This window comes from Prionailurus viverrinus, chromosome C1 (assembly GCF_022837055.1).
Source record: "Prionailurus viverrinus isolate Anna chromosome C1, UM_Priviv_1.0, whole genome shotgun sequence".
Lineage (NCBI taxonomy): Eukaryota > Metazoa > Chordata > Mammalia > Carnivora > Felidae > Prionailurus > Prionailurus viverrinus.
The window spans coordinates 53386702-53401801 of record NC_062568.1 but is presented as its reverse complement, the minus strand read 5'-3'; the positions used below and the strand labels follow the sequence as shown (position 1 = coordinate 53401801).

The following is a 15100-nucleotide window of genomic DNA, read 5'->3' as shown; positions in this document are numbered from 1 at the left end:
GCATACTGTCTCTGTCTCTCTCAAAATAAATAAGTAAACTTTAAAAGAAATTATGAGAGGGCAAGAGGAACTAGAAATAAGGACTAAAACGAGAATCCGTGGTTTTGTTTCGGTTTCATCAAGCTCTATCTATTCTGCTTTTAAGCGAAGCTTAATTTAAATATGTAAATCTTGATTGAAAAAAGACATGATTTAAGAATTCGAAAACAAGTTGTGTGAAAGCGTTCATCATATTTTAGAATGCAATCCCTTGGTGTGTTATAAGTATGAATTAATTATCGAGGAAACGATTTACATCCAACTTCCCAAGAGTACGTCTAATTGTGAGAAGTGTGCTACCTTAAGACGGTGAAGGTGGGATGCCCTGAAGGTTTGCCCAAGCCCTTAGCGCATGTAGATGTTCAGTAACTACTGAATCCCAATCAGGATGCCTTGACTCTTTGGACTGCTCTGCATTGCTGAATTTTAAATTGCTACCTGCTGACAAGGCAACGTTGAAGGCGAGGGGCAAGTCTCAGTATCAGCAGTAGCTGGACGAGCTTTGATAGGACTAAGAGAGATGCAGTTTCCAGGGCTCTGACATTTCATTCTCGTGTTATATAGCAGCTATAAAAAAGTCACTAGCGTTTTCCTGTCTTCCTTACTGATCCACACCAGTAATAGGAGAAATGAGGGTCCCAGCCTCATGCCTAATTTGGTAGCTTACCTGGTGAAAGGAGCCATGAGATACCGCGGCAATAGGGCTCGCGTCAGCAGCTCACCCAAGCAGAAGTTCCCCGCGGAGGCGGCTGAAATCCCCAAGCGTTTCACGTGAAGGCCCCTTTCCTGAAAAACTCAGTATGAATGATTACCGAAGGCCGTTTCTAAAGTTATTTCTATAATGTGCATTTGCCGAAAATGGAAGAAATGAAAGATGCTAATGTTCGAATATTATGAAGCTCGATATTGTACACATCAGGACATTTCACATCGAACTTAATGAGTCACCCAAGTGTTCAGTGACCAGTTGCTTTCTTAAACTTGGAGACTAATTTTTTTTTTTTCTTATGGAGGAGTCGACTCGGTACATGGCTTAATATGGAGGATATTACAGCACTGAAAATATTACTGATGCAGATTTTATTCCCAGACCATTGAGTCTATTTAGGTATGTCATACTCATAAAAGCTCATGTTTATTGAAGAGGGTTATTAAATTTACCGTAAGATTTCATAAAGACCCTTTTAGGTGAAAAATGCAGGTAGAAGGGTTTGAGTGGATGCTTTATAAACCTTTTACGAGTCACAAAAAAAAGTTCTAAATGCAAATGTATTTTGTGGAAAGTAAAAGCAATTTATTTTTCTCATTAGGTGCCAGATAGTCAGCTAACATGAGGATGACAGCTTTTGAGATCTATGAAATCAGAGCCAACTTTCTTTAACAGAGGACCGCTAGCTGCTTGCGTCCTCTATCAAAATGAGCATCCCATTCTAAGGTTAGGTACAGATATACAAATGTCTGCCTGGCTTTGGAATGGTTCTGTTTGAACCCTGGATGTATTATTGAGAGGACTGCAATACATTTAGTTTAACACACACACACACACACACACACACACACACACACTCATGCGTGCACAGGCACGCACACACACACACTGTTACAGAATACACTGTAATTAAAGATATTCATCACTGTGTTCATTTGAACCGGTACAATAAGGGTATCTCACACTGTTTCTCTTCATTACTATGCAAGGCCAGAGCTTATATTTCTTGATTTGGAATGATGCCAGAGAGTCATTTCAATATTTGAGCTTTATACGTTATTATTAATCATGATGATGATGCACTTTTCAATATTCATGGTACTTCACAACAATTTTTATTAGCTCTTTCTCCTAACAGCTGAATCAGGTCAAGAAAAAATTACTACTACTCTGTTGCAGGTGAAGAAACAGAGGCACAGAGAGATACATGACTTGTGGGTCACACGCGGATCATTGACAGAGCTGGTATAAAAAGCCACAATCTTATATATTTACCTTCTGACACTGGGGCTTTTCTCACAAATTCTCTCTCTCTCTCTCTCTCTCTCTCTAAGAATAAATTTTTCATATGAGAAGTTTGAGATCTATTTGGGAAGCTTAAAAAATACCACTGATGGGGCACCTTTGTGGCTCAGTCGGTTAAGCATCCAACTTGGGCTCAGGTCATGATCTCGTGGTTCATGAGCTTGAGCCCCGCATCAGGGTCTGTGCTGACAGCTCAGAGCCTGGAGCCTGCTTCGGATTCTGTGTCTCCCTCTTTCTCTGCCCCTTCTCTGCTTGCGCTCTGTCTCTGTCTGTCTCTCTCAAAAATAAACATTAAAAAAAATTAAAAAAATACCACTGAGTAACAGTGTTGGGCACATAATGGGTTTTCAATAAATATTAGCTAAAGAGATGTACAAATATTCACTGGTGGTTCAAAGCATAAGATTTTAAAAATCATGCTTTGTGTAAAAGTAACATATTTTGACCTAATTAATGATAATTGCAATAGGACACCAGTTAGGGGGTAAGTTGGATATATTGCCTGTTTCAGAGTTAAGTGATAAATCACTGAAGGACAATAACAAGAGCATATGTCTCCAACAGCTTTTCAGAAAAGGTGTGATGTTCTAAATGTAAACTAGTGGGGACCAAAGAGGTAGCGAAGATTTATATGCTCTCTGTTGGCAGAAATAGATTTCTTTCCTTAGCCTAATAATGAGGATGCGTTACAAATGTTTATCCAGTAACCTCAGTTAAAATTATAAAACAAATGCACTATCATTAAGATGCCTACAAACCCCAAAGGGCCATCTCAGCCTTAATATCATCAAGACTGTTTGCATCCCAGGAACCCACCTCTTCCCGGTAGATGGGGGAAACGTAACCATGGGAATGCCATATAGTTTGGGGCCGCGGACAAGACAAGCACGTGATCCTGTCAGTTAATCTGTACCCATCAAGCATCTTGGTGTTTCACTACCACATTGCTCTTGAAATGTCGGGGTCTGGTGTCTTGACAAACTCTAATTTAGGAGGTTTAAATATAATTCACTCAATTTTTACTCAAAAGGTATGTAACATTACGGGCGATCTTTCTTTAAAGTTATGTTGTGCAGTTAAATCCCTGCTCAAAGAAGGTGTCTGATCCGCAGGAGGGACACTGAGCCCTGTGGCGTACGGGACAATCTTTGCTCATTGCTTCCTGCTGTAATGATGGGGCAAAACGGGCGCTGCAGCAGAAGAGAGTAGGATAGACGTTTGTCTCTGTTTCGATGTTCAGTTTTTATGGAAGCACAGTTCCTGTACAACGTTATGTTAGTTTCAGTCTGTTTTTAGGCTGTCTATCAGATCATTCCTCCTGGGGCCCACGTTTTGACACTTCTTGGATTTTGAATCACTTGGCACAATTAAACGAGCCAATTTTCAGTTTATTTTTAAAGGTATTATCATCGGTCGTGCTGGGAATCAGAATTCAAAGCTTCACACAACCCGTGTGCATGCAACGAAAATGTTTTCTAACTAGACTTGCTTGTTTGGACCCAATTCCTACCCTTAACCCTGTTTGAATCACCTTTAGCAGTGGACTGAGAAACCCCGGACCAAACAACACAGCCTTTTTATGCCTGAACATTTGGTGGATCCAGAGCACTTGAGATAGTCCTGTCTTTTTTTTTTTTTTTTTCCTTTCGATTTTTAAAAAATGCTTATTTTTGAGAAGGCGGACAGGGGCAGAGAGAGACTGAGACACAGGATCCGAAGCAGGCTCCAGGTTCCCAGCCGTCAGCAGAGAGCCCGATGTGGGGCTCAAACCCACGAACCACGAGATCATGACCGGAGCCGAAGTCAGAGGCCTAACCGACTGAGCCACCCAGGCGCCCCTAGGTAGCCTTGTCTTCACAGGGGCAATGCTATGTTACACCCTCATGGTCAATTTGGGGCTTCATTCAGCAAATGCTTATTGTGTGTGAGGCATAGCAGTGAATCGGCTAAGACCTCAGGATAGAATCCTTAAAACTAGCATCTGCTGTACTCTCATTAATTAAATATGTTGACCCGAGTTTGGGATGGCCTGACCCTGAAATCCTGGAGGAGAGATCCCACTCTGCTGACACTGGCAGCTTGAGAAGAGCCACACTGATATAAGGCAGCAAGGGTCACCCATAAAACAGGCATAGTAACAGCACTATGTTTATCACGTTCGGTAAAATGTTGGGCCAAGGAATGTATCCAGGCTTGTGTGACAGCAGAGTCTACTTGTCCCCGTCACCACATCATCTGCTTTGCCGGCAATACATTTCCAATGACTGAGCACATTATGCACAGTAGGTGGGATTAGAATGTTTTCAGGAAGCTTTAACGCCTTCCTATCTCGTGAATGGTTTCCTTAGGCAAATACTGATTTCAAAACATGTGCTTCCCGAAGAGCACACTTATCGTGATGAGCACTGAGCAACGCGTAGAATGGTTGAATCGCTCTGTTGTACACCTGAAACTAATATAACCCTGTCTCTTAATTATACTGGAATTAAAATGTAAAAGTGTTTGCGCCTACACAGTTAAGGGGCAATCGCGTTAAATGGGTACTGAAACTCGAGTTTCTGTCGTTTGTTCAACCGCCATCTCTTCCCCCCCCCCGCACCCCACCCATGCTCAAAAGAAGAGAGAAACAAGATCGCGTTGACACACAAAGAAAACAAAAACCAAACTCCCCAGGTGATTTGGGTCACCTACTCTTGCAAAGACTTGTGGGCGCCCGCTCTCAAATCTGGAACCACTACGAACTAAAGGGAAGTTTGGCACCCCTCTCCCTCTCCCATCGACTGCTTGCATAGTTGGAAATAACTTCAAATCGGTTAGACACTTGCAGTAAAATTGCCCTTTGCTTTTCAAAACCTACAAATCGTAGGGAGGGCTCTTTGCTGTTGTAATGATAACATTGCAAAATTTGAATGAAGAATGTTAGCGACAACCGTAGCAATAATGATAGCTAATCTACAATGATCACGTGCTGTGTGCTAGTTACTGTTCTGGGGGCTTTTGTGTTTTTACTCACTGAATGCAAGTAACTGTGAAGTAGGGAGTACAATCACCCCATTTTATGGAGGAGGACACTGACGTACGGGGGGGGGGGTTGGTAATCGTCTAAGATCACAGAGCTAGTAAGCGACAGAGCGGTGTTGTGGACCCAGGCAGTCTGGCTCCAGACCTTGCATTCTTAAATACACAACTATATATACCCTTTTTGTGAAACGATTCAAGTACCTTGTTTTGCTTATGTTTTCCTAATCCGGTAGCTGACAACGTGAAACATCTACATGCATGGTTGTCTCTTTTGGGCTTCGTCTTTCTGGCTGAAAAATTTCCCTTTTGTATACGCGCACCCGGTAAGAAAGCAAAACCTTGAGAAGGATCCAGTGTGAAGGATGTCTCTCGCCCAGTTGCAATCCCTTCCCTCTCCCTGGCCAGAGGCAAACCTTGTCCCCAGTTGCTTGCGCCTCCTCCCGGGGATATGCTGTGCACATAGAAGCTTATATTTCAAATCCCTTTAAAAAAGGGGTTGAAGTTCCTGAACAGACAGTTTTAAACAACAGCTGGCTCACATCAGTGACACAAACGTGTCCTGGAAAACCAAGAGCCCCAGACACTTCGACAGTCATATTCAGTTGGGCATATTGGCCGGGACACTCAAGTTTATGCTGTCCCCCGCTCATGGGAAGCACGGCTAAGAAGGTTATAAATGTGACATGTTTAGTCCACTGGGACCCAGGTAGACACCGTGCTCAGAACCCTTGGCCATTTGCTTCTTACAGCACCACCGACTAGTGCCAGCAGGACCCGCTTCAAAGACAGTCTGTCCCAGAAGAAACGCACACTTTTTTTTTTTTTCCAGTGGGGGCACCAAATTCTAGCTGAGATGAGGACATGGCATATTTCCCCGGCAGGGGAGATACCGTCATCACGAAGGTGGTGTTCCCAGGGCGAGGCTTACCCACGGCACGACGGGTAAGCTGCTGACCTCTGCAGTTTACCCAGCGGTGGGAAACTCGACTGCATCGTTTGTGGTGGGGGACCGTGTTCACACTTCAAAAAGATGGTGTATCTATGTGTCCAAATCAAGGTAGAAATATGAGAGTTTGACAAACAATGCTTGCTGTTTTAAAAAAGTACATTTTCACAGATCTAGCCAGCCCACTTCTAGAAATGTATCCGAAGGCTTAGGCTACATAGTTGCTCCTGACAGCCAGCTGGGGACAAACCAAAATAACCAGCCGACCACGACACTCGGTGAAATAAATTGCGTTAACTGAATAGAGAGTCAGCTCGCCACTAAGAAAATGAAAAGTATATTAAGTGACATATAAAGTTGCTTCTAGGGGCGCCTGGGTGGCGCAGTCGGTTAAGCGTCCGACTTCAGCCAGGTCACGCTCTCGAGGTCCGTGAGTTCGAGCCCCGCGTCGGGCTCTGGGCTGATGGCTCAGAGCCTGGAGCCTGTTTCCGATTCTGTGTCTCCCTCTCTCTCTGCCCCTCCCCCGTTCATGCTCTGTCTCTCTCTGTCCCAAAAATAAATAAACGTTGAAAAAAAAATTAAAAAAAAAAGTTGCTTCTAATACACAGCTAAGTACAAAGAACAATATGTAGGGAAGGTTGTATACAGAGCAACGTTATTCATTGGAAATGGGGAGTGTAATAAGACAGACCATGGGTGAGGGCTAGTGGAATGATTTACAAAAATATTAACCTTTTCTAGGCGGTAATAGGCAATTTAATGGAGGCTTTTCAGTGCTTATGTAAAATCTAAGAAACTTAACAGGGAATGCTTTTTAGCTGTATTGAAAATAAAACAAAAAGATTTTTTAAAAACTTAAGAATAATTAACTCTTGAAGAAACCGGTTATAGAGTATTTACCAACCAGTCATTGAAACAGTTTTTTCTTGGTTATAATCTAACATTTTTTCGAACATCTGCTAGCTTGTCTGCCTCCTACCTTTGAAATTGAACGCCTTCATGATCCACTGATTAAAATAACCTGTGACCCCTTCACAATGTCTTCGGACTCTTATCTGGCAGGCAATTATTGTTTTTAATTTAGATGTGTTGCCTGAGCTATGTTGAACAGTCCCCAGACTCTTCCAGTTTAGATCTGATGATAATCGTCATAGCCAACATTCCCTGGACTTTCACCTGTATCTTGAACTGGGAGAAGTGCTTTACAAGTGGGATCTCGCTGAATCTCTAAGGGGCATGGACTATTACTATCTCCTCTTTACAGATGTGGAAACTGAGGCTCCAAGAGGTTAAGTAACATGCCCAAGGTTACAGAGTTGATAAAGTAGAAGAGCCATCATTCCAGAACTTGGGCTCTCAATCAGTATAAAAAGTTATGGTGCCATCTATAAGACTGTCCCATCTCAGATTTGATGATCGGAGGTTTTTAAAGCATCTTATAAATCCCATTTTGTAGACAATGAAATTGAGCCAGGAAATGGGTGATGTGCCCGTGCTCAGAAAGATAATCCATAGAGAGGGAGATACAATCCCGCATCCCCTGGGTCTTGTCTCCGCATTCGGTGCGAACTCACTTTTCTGGAGAACATAAACCACCTCAGCGTCCTGCATGGCACTGTGATGAAATAACAAGAATGTGACTTTTGAACCACTCAATGATGGAGGAGATGGAAATCTTCCCACCTCGTCTTGCTCATTACCGATTGTGCACGCAACACTTGCCCATCAAGATCATTTTCAAAAGATGATTACTTCAGTGTGCCCAGGCCTGCAGGACGTAAGTACATGGGCAGTGGTGGTAAGAGCTATAATTATTCTTAATGGGAAAATATGCAGGTAATGACTTGGATGATCATGTATCTGTAATGTATGAGTTCCAAAGCCCAATGAAGTAATTAAGCAATCTGCAAACATGCAGGGGTAAAAGCCTGAAATGAAAAAGAACCAGGATAATGTCCCTTTTTTTTTTAAATTTTTTTAATGTTTATTTATTTTTGAGACAGGGAGAGACAGAGCATGAATGGGGGAGGGTCAGAGAGAGAGGGAGACACAGAATCGGAAACAGGCTCCAGGCTCTGAGCTGTCAGCACAGAGCCCGACGCGGGGCTCGAACTCACAGACCGCGAGATCATGACCTGAGCCGAAGTCGGACGCTTAACCGACTGAGCCACCCAGGCGCCCCAGGATAATGTCCCTTTTGAATAACTGGCAACTTTCTGCAACAGAAGTCATAAACAGAAGAGCTCTTTCTGTGTGTGTGTGTGTGTGTGTGTGTGTGTGTGTGTTTAATTTCTATTTATCTTTGAGAGAGAGAGAGAGAGAGAGAGAGAGAGAGAGAGAGACAGTGCAAGTGGGGGAGGGGTGGAGAGAGAGAGGGAGACACAGAATCCAAAGCAGGATCCAGGTTCTGAGCTGTCAGCACAGAGCCTGATGCGGGGCTTGAACTCACAAACCATGAGATCATGACCTGAGCCAAAGTTGGATGCTTAACCGACTGGGCCACCCAGGCACCCCCAGAGGAGCTCTTTCTAATCAATCTGTCCATATATCTACCTGTCTGTCCATCCATCCATCCATCCATCCATCCATGCATCCATCTATCCTGTTTGCCTGGTCGCATAGGCAAATATTTCTACATCTTAGAGTACTAAGTATTTGTTTGGGGCCAGTTTTTCCAACTTCTCAGTTCAAAGAATAGCCTTTGTTCTTTCTGGAACGTGAATTTGCATACAGTTTTATCCTCATCGAGTGCATTCAGTTACCTGAGTCCCTCTTTTGCTCAAGAGCAGTAGCAGGAGAGAGCAGGAATAGTCCCCACGGACTGGAAGTTCTGAGTGTGAATTCTGTCTCCTCCACTTACTACATGGTTGGCCTTGGTAATCACTCTCTTCTTTAGGGTGATGATTCTTACCTCATGGGCGGGGTTCAAAGACTAGGAGAAAGTCTCCATCATGACAGAGCTGTGAGCTGTGCACCTATTAAATGTAACCATTATTATTATTAAAGCAGGTTTCTTTTTCCCACTTTGTGAATGGAGACTTTGAGGCACAGTGATTTGTCCTAAGGTCTAGAACGGTTAGAGGCAGAAAACTCTTATTTTCTGCTTGTTTTGAGTAAAGGTGGTGTGTTCTTAAAATGAAAACAAAAACAAAATACGAGAGAGAGAGAGAGAAAGAAAGAAAGAAAGAAAGAGGAAGGAAGAAAAAGAAGTGTTTGGTGGTTGATCTTGGGGATACGTGATAAGCCTGGAGTTGTTCAGAGCATCAATAATAAAAGATTTTCTAACAATGGGCTCTTTCAAATGGTGGGGGTAGAGAAACTATTTGTAAACATGTAAACCAATCCAATCAAAGGGGGTCCTTTTGAGGATACTGAACCAATATATTAGTCTTCTGAAGGATTTATGGAGTAAAAGGCAGGGAGGAAATGGCCAGATTAGGGCTGTCCAGGGAGCAATTAGCAGCACTTACCGACTATTAAAGCACTCTGTCCTTAGAAAACAACAACAGAAATTTAGAGAGAAAGGGTTTTTTTTTCCCTCCTCTTTGAAAACGCAAGCTCTCTGATGCTTAACGCAAAAATGTTGCTGTGAAATTCGCAAGAGGTTGTCCTGTGATTAATTCATGTTGTAGCTTTTAAGTTTCTGTGCAGTAGTGTCTTGGGTTATGATTTTGTCACTGTCACTAAGTAAGCGGCTTCGGGCCAAATCAGGATTTTAAGCGGGGAGACCGTGAAAAGCCCACAGAAAATGTTGAGGGATGTTAGCGATGGCCCAGTAGGTGGCAGCCTTCCCTCTGAGTTAATGCCTTGCTGTTCCCTCGCTAGAGACTTGGGAGCAGAGGGGGTGGGGGAAGCTTCTGGCTTTATGTATTTAAACCAATTTCTTCCTTTTTTTTGAGGTGCCCTGGGGAAAATGGCAAGTCAGGAAGGTATGACATTAAAATGTTTTTTCTGTGCTATTCATGTTGGATAATTGTATGCTGGCTTCTTAGATAAAGTGCTTCTTATTTAAGCTCGCATTGTTTTGTATAATGCCATGCTAAGATGCTGCATGTTCCTCCGTCTATTGAATACTCTTACTATTTTGTTAACACTTTGTAAAAGACACTGGCTTTCTTTAGATAAAAAGGCAAGTGGGTGTACTACATGCGCAGATATAAACTGAATTTTGAGGGGGGGGGAGTTTTGTTAATGTTTCTTTCCATCTGGGTAAAAAACCCCCACGAACTCCCCTCCCTACCAAGCACTTGTGATCGCTGACCTATGGTTTGTGGTTGTAGTTCCTCATGGAGCCTGGTGGCCTTACATTTCATTCTGAAGCTCGTACTCTCCAGCAGCCTGCAGGAGAACACTTGCTCCGTACCTTGTTGTCCCAGGGGAGGGGGGCTACTTTCTCTGCTGCATCTGAAGTTGTGGGTTCAGCCTCTCTGGCTAATCCACATGTCTTTATATTTCTTGGATAAGGACAAGGAGAGAAGCTGAGCAGGTGGGGGAAGAGAAGAACGAACATTCATCGGTTCCTTACTTTATATCAGGCACTGTACTAGTTACAAATATTATCTCAATTCTTTTTTTAATTTATTTTTTATTTACTTTTTAAAAATAATATTTTATTTTTTAACGTTTCATTTTATTTTTGAGAGAGAGAGGGTGAGCACGTGTGTGAGCGGGGCCAGAGCAGAGAGAGAGGGGGACAGAGGATCCAAAGAGGGCTCTGTGCCGACAGTAGACAGCCCCATCCGGGGCTCAATCAAACTCATGAACCGTGAGATCATGACCGGCACTGAAGTCAGATACTTAACCTATTGAGCCACCCAGGTGCCCCTGTAATTCTTTTTTTTAAAGTTCATTCATTTGTTTTGAGAGCCAGCGGGGAAAGGGCAGAGAGAGAAGAAGAGAAAGAATCCCAAGCAAGCTTCCCACCATTAGTGCAGAGCCCGACATGGAGCTCAATCCCACGAACCGCCAGATCATGATCTGAGCTGAAATCAAGGCCACCCAGGTGCCCCTCATGTAATTCTTAAATAAAGGGGTTGGAGCTGATGAGAATGGGATTTATACTCTATGTATTTTAGGATGAGAAAACTGAAATCTCAAAGAAATTAAATAACCTGCGGAAGGTTACTCAGCTGGTAGGAGCTAGGACATGAAACCAAAGGTTGACATTGGGGATGTTCCAATTTATTTCTACTCCCCCCACTCCATTTTAAATATGCGTTGGCATTTACCCTTAGGCTATGTAGAGCAAGTGCTTTGTCACCGAAACACGCCTATTTTGTGAATCCTTTTGCCCTAGTATGCTAAATGCATTTCATCTTCTTTAAAACCTTTAAGAACCAGAACTATGCAGTCCTGGCTCTCAACTTGAACCTAAGCTATATTTACTCCAGAATTCAGACTTGTGTGGGCATCTCTAGAGGATCTGGTGGGTTAATCTTTAAGGGTTGCTTTGCATGAGAAGGAGGAGGAGCCCAGACGTGGACAAAGACATGCCTACAGACTGGAGGGGAAGGGTTAGCAAGTAGTCTGTCTCTTAGGATCATTGAGCTCTGTCTGAGTGATAGAAATTATGGGGTAAACATAAAATCTGAAAGAGTCATTTGAAAACTCAGTAAGACATATGGAGCATTCTGTATTGGGGACTCATGTTATAAGCGAGGTCAGAAAGGTATAAAGGAGAAACGTTTCTTCATTTCCGGGCCATCCAGATGTACCGTGTCAGCCATATCAACTCTGACTTTGAATCTTTGGAGTGTCACTAGCAAATGAGAATGGGCAGTCTTATCTTGGTGAGCGGGCTGCAGTCAGAGAAGTGTTTCATAATTGTTGTTATGGTGGTGAATCAGGGAAACCCCAGTTATCCAAAGAAGAAGTAATGGCCAAAAGCTTTGTGTTGAGTTTAGGATTTTGAGGCAGAAGGCTCTGGCGTAGCCTCAAATGATACCAGGAGGGGCAGTTCTTACTTGATTTACTCAAAAGGCAACTCTAGTTCTCACCCATTTAATGGGTCTCTTGAGCTGAGATTCATGAGGAGGTAATGAGCAGACAAGAAATCTTGCTTAATTAGGTCTTCAGTTGATATTAACATGATATTAACATGATCTGTATTTCCTTTTATTCCCCCTTCCTGCCATCTAACCCACTTCTGAAGGGCAGAGTAATTAGTAGAAGAAAAGGGACAGACCTCATCCAGGCTTGGTGAAGGGAATATGGCTAATGCTTTTCCAAAAATAACTTTTGGAGGAGGAGGACATGATTGTTGTTGCCCTTAAGCCTTTGAAGACCTCTTTTATGAAAGAGGCATCGTACTTGTTTTGTATACCTCAAGAGGTAGAACTTGGGCCACTGAGTAAAAGGTACAGGGAGAGAGACTTTAGCTCAGTGTAAGGGAGAACTTAGAGACTGTCAAAGCAATGCAGAGGTGGAGTGGGTTGCTTTAGAAGAGACTGAATTCTCTGCCGTTGGAGATGTCCGAGCAGATATCAGAAGCCACCTGGTGGGATTACCCGAGAAAGAGAGAATAGGAATGGTCAAAGTAGCTGACCTTTAATATTCTTTCCGAACTTGAGGTTCTGAGATTCTATGATCATCTAACTAGACTGCCTGGATTTTATTAATCTAGAGAAAGTAAGTTTTTTTTTTTTAAGAGTAAAAAACCTTTTCCTATGACTGTAGTAAGTAGTCCAATAGTCTGAACAAAAAAGAGAGCTTAAGCTTCCTTGACCCTTCAGTTTGACACAGGAGGGCCTCAATCCCCCTATTCATGAGATGAAAATTTCATAAGACTGTCTAGTGATGTTGTCTTCCTGCTTCTGAGAGTAAGTACATTGCTTCTATTCTATTGCTGCCTCATTCTTGTGCAAAGATGAGTTGCCTTACTGATAATCCATCCATAACGAGTATTTTGTGAGTTTTTTGTAGCATTTACTCAAGATTTGGCAGTTACAGGGTAGAGATTTCATTGTATAACTCACAGCCTTTCTTCATTTCCTGCCTATATTACTCTCTTTTTCTTTCTTAGAACAAGGACAAAATTCTTCATGCCGATCAGTTTCGCGAACACCTAGGTTTTTCAAGATCTGATCTTCTGATCTGTATTAGTCAGGGTAGGTGACATAGCATATTAACTCTAAAAGCTTACAGGCTTCCACCACAACTTTTTCCCCCTCATTCTTTTTTTTTTTTTAATTTTTTTTTCAACGTTTATTTATTTTGGGGACAGAGAGAGACAGAGCATGAACGGGGGAGGGGCAGAGAGAGAGGGAGACACAGCATCGGAACCAGGCTCCAGGCTCTGAGCCATCAGCCCAGAGCCCGACGCGGGGCTCGAACTCCCGGACCGCGAGATCGTGACCTGGCTGAAGTCGGACGCTTTAACCGACTGCGCCCCCCCCCCCCCCCAGGCGCCCCTCCCCCTCATTCTTGGTAGACGTCCAACATGGGTCATCGAGGAGCTCCATTCCATAGAGCCACTCAGGGACTCAGGCTGACAGAGACTCTGCAGCGCATTCAAGTCCTCCTGTATGCTTCTGCTTCAAAGCAACACGTGATGTCCTTTTCAAAATCCACTGGCCAGAAGGTGCCCCACGTGGTTCTACCGGAAACTTCCCCAACAAAGATGGCACCCTCCTCGAAAGGAATTCTCCTACTACTTACATTCCTATTCTCAAGCTAATTTTGCCCACAATTCAGCAATAGCTTCTGAGGTGAATCTCTAAATTAGGAAGGTAAGAACCCTGCTTGGCTGAGGTTAGTGTCTGCTGCCCAAAACTATTTGAGAAGCTCACATGAAGCCGTAATTATTCACACGCAACACATTAGACTAGCTTGGAGTCACAAAGTATTTCTGGTTTAGATCGAGAGTAATTATGGGGATGTGGCCTTTATTCTTTTAGCTTTACCATGTCTATAGTTTTGAGCTAGGACTTTCTCAATCTAGTCTTTAATAGCATGGGTTTGCATGTCATTATTTCCTCTGTTTGAGAATGGATTGTTTACCTCTAGTTAAAGATGCTTAAGGATTTGTATTATTTCTGGCAAAGTTGATGGTAGAAGAGAAATACTCTAATCTAGGTTTTAATGGTTTCCCCAATTTGGTTTATCTTTTCAGAAACTGCAATGTATTTGAAAAGCTTAGGCTTTCGATTTTTGCTCTGTATTGGCAGTTGTTTATGGCTATGGAATGTACTTTGCCTCTCAGTCTTGGATAATTGCTATTCTGGACCATGATGTTGGTTAGCATATTTTTGTCAGTGAGGCGTTTTGTCCCCCACTTAAAAAAAAAATGGCTTCTAATTTAGGCTGGCCTTCCCTCGCGAGCTCTTATACAAAGGTAAACTTTTCTGAAAGATAAACTTGTGCATGGTCAGGGTGCCTCAGGCAATTCCTATAAAGTGGTTAATGTCAACACAAGTGGGACATTATCTTAGGAACATATGCTATCTCAAAATGCCATATTCATGCCAAAAAACAAACCCGTAGTTTACCGAAGCAATCAACCAGATAAAATCAAACAAAGCAAGAGCACCCACCAAATAAAAAAATGTGGTAAAAGCATTTTTAATTTTGTTTTAGTCGTAAATGTTGACAGTCTCTGACTCTGGCCTTCCTGCCAATGAGGGCGCTAAGACCCAGTGAGGGCGCTAAGACTCATCCAAGAGCACAGTGAGAATTCTAAGGGCCAAATGTGGGTTTTGTGTTGATGGATAATGAATAAATGGTGCCCCAGAAAACCACAGGCGTGGAGGTGTTGGGATGGCTGAGACACAAAGGATCAACTAGCTTCCTGCCATGTTTACTCTTTGATTCCTTCACCTAAACATGTATGCAATTTTTACCATGTGTCATATGCTGTGGCAGATGCTGGAGAAAGAACTGAGAACAAGACAAAATCTCTGTCCTTAAGGGGCGTGCTCTCTGTTTTCCGAATATCAAATCAAATTTTATCATTTACTTAGGAACGGGCTTCTGAACATACAGGCATTCCTCTTTATAGGTTCTGGGCTCTATAGACCAATCTCCTCCAAGCATGTTCCCAACTTTTGCCTAAAGTGTTTACCATAATATTGGTATTTCTGTAG

General features: G+C 42.8%; 1 non-coding gene across 1 annotated transcript; it reads left to right on the top strand.

Moving 5' to 3' along the window:
- Positions 1-5940: 5940 nt before the first annotated feature.
- LOC125174318 (U1 spliceosomal RNA) lies at positions 5941-6099 on the top strand. The gene has a single exon (XR_007155427.1). It is a non-coding gene; the product is annotated as a U1 spliceosomal RNA (small nuclear RNA).
- The last annotated feature ends 9001 nt before the right edge of the window (positions 6100-15100 follow it).